The sequence below is a fragment of the Echinops telfairi genome, unplaced genomic scaffold (assembly GCF_000313985.2).
Source record: "Echinops telfairi isolate 266 unplaced genomic scaffold, ASM31398v2 ScPeMD7_25;HRSCAF=90, whole genome shotgun sequence".
NCBI classification, from domain to species: Eukaryota; Metazoa; Chordata; class Mammalia; order Afrosoricida; family Tenrecidae; genus Echinops; species Echinops telfairi.
The window spans coordinates 3,448,493-3,449,759 of NW_022103922.1; the positions used below are offsets into that span (position 1 = coordinate 3,448,493).

The 1,267-nt window shown below is 53.7% G+C and overlaps 1 protein-coding gene across 2 annotated transcripts in view; it reads right to left on the bottom strand.

Moving 5' to 3' along the window:
* The window catches only part of CBWD1 (COBW domain containing 1), a 29,815-nt gene that overhangs the window by 18,281 nt on the left and 10,267 nt on the right, over positions 1-1,267 (bottom strand). The window lies entirely within an intron of this gene.

The following is a 1,267-nucleotide window of genomic DNA, read 5'->3' on the forward strand; positions in this document are numbered from 1 at the left end:
TGTCCTTGCAGTTTTTGTAGAAGGCTAAGGGTGAGAATGACGAGGCTGAATGTTTGTCAACGGCGGAGGGGCAGCCAGCACGTGGCTGAGGGCGTGGGGGCCCACTGCTGAGGGATGGCCAACAGCACCACGGAGCGGCCCCTAGGGGCTTGCTGGCCCGCTCCCTGTCAGCTGGGTGTAGGGGGCCCAAGTGGGCAGCGGCTGAAGCCCAGTAGTTAAGAGACACACCAGCTGCTCCCACGGGAGAAAGAGGCAGCAGTCGGTCTGCTTCTGTCAGGATGGACACACAGTCACGGGCATGCTGGCTGGAGTTCTGCTCTGTCCCAAGGCCCCTAGGAGTTGGAACCCACTGGAGAGCAACAGGATTTCTGGGTGATTTGTGGTTGTTGCTGCGTACAACCCCAACAGCAACAAGGTAACACACACATACACTCAGAGGAGGAAAGAAACAGTAAGCTACACCTAGGTTTCTAATAATTCCTGATGAGATTTACTTACTGCCACTCAAAACTGGGACCTGGGAGAAACAGACCTTCTGAGCAGAAATCCCAACTTAAAATGAAAAAGGTGAGGGGAAAAAATGAGGAGCTGATACCAAGGGCTCAAGTAGAAAGCAAATGTTTTGAGAATGATGAGGGCAACAAACGTACAAATGTGCTTGACACAATGGATGTATGTATGGATTGTGATAAGAGTTGTACGAGCCCCCAATTATAATGATATTTTTTTTAAGTTAAAAAAAAAAGGGCAGTGATTTGGTCAATAGCCACAGGGCCCCCAAGAGGCGGCTGGCCGCAGCAGGCGTGTGTCACTTGCCAGTGCATCACTGGTCTGTGCATGACAGACAGGGCTGTCAGGAAGGACTGACAGCCAGGCGCAAAGCAGGAGAGCCGGGCTCAGCCCGCTGCCAGACAGCTGAGGAGTGCTGGTCCCCAGGCACCGTGGTGACACGCCTGTCACTGCGGACGGTGGGGGGGGGGGGGTACTCATGCAGGATAGAGCAGGTGCCACACGCGCTAATGGTTTTCTGATACCGATTGATTTTCCCCAAAACATGATAGTTTTCTGATTTGACTGAAATAGGATTTGTGAGGAACAGTCTGGGAATCAACATGTCCGGTTTGTCATAAAAATTACTTTCTCCGGACAATGCGCTTGCTCCCAGCTGGGGGTGCTGGGCTCCGCGTGGGGACCCGCTCACCAGCCCATGAAAGTGCCCTCACTTGCTGGGCGGAAAGAGGGTCTGCATGCATGGGGGGGGGGGGGG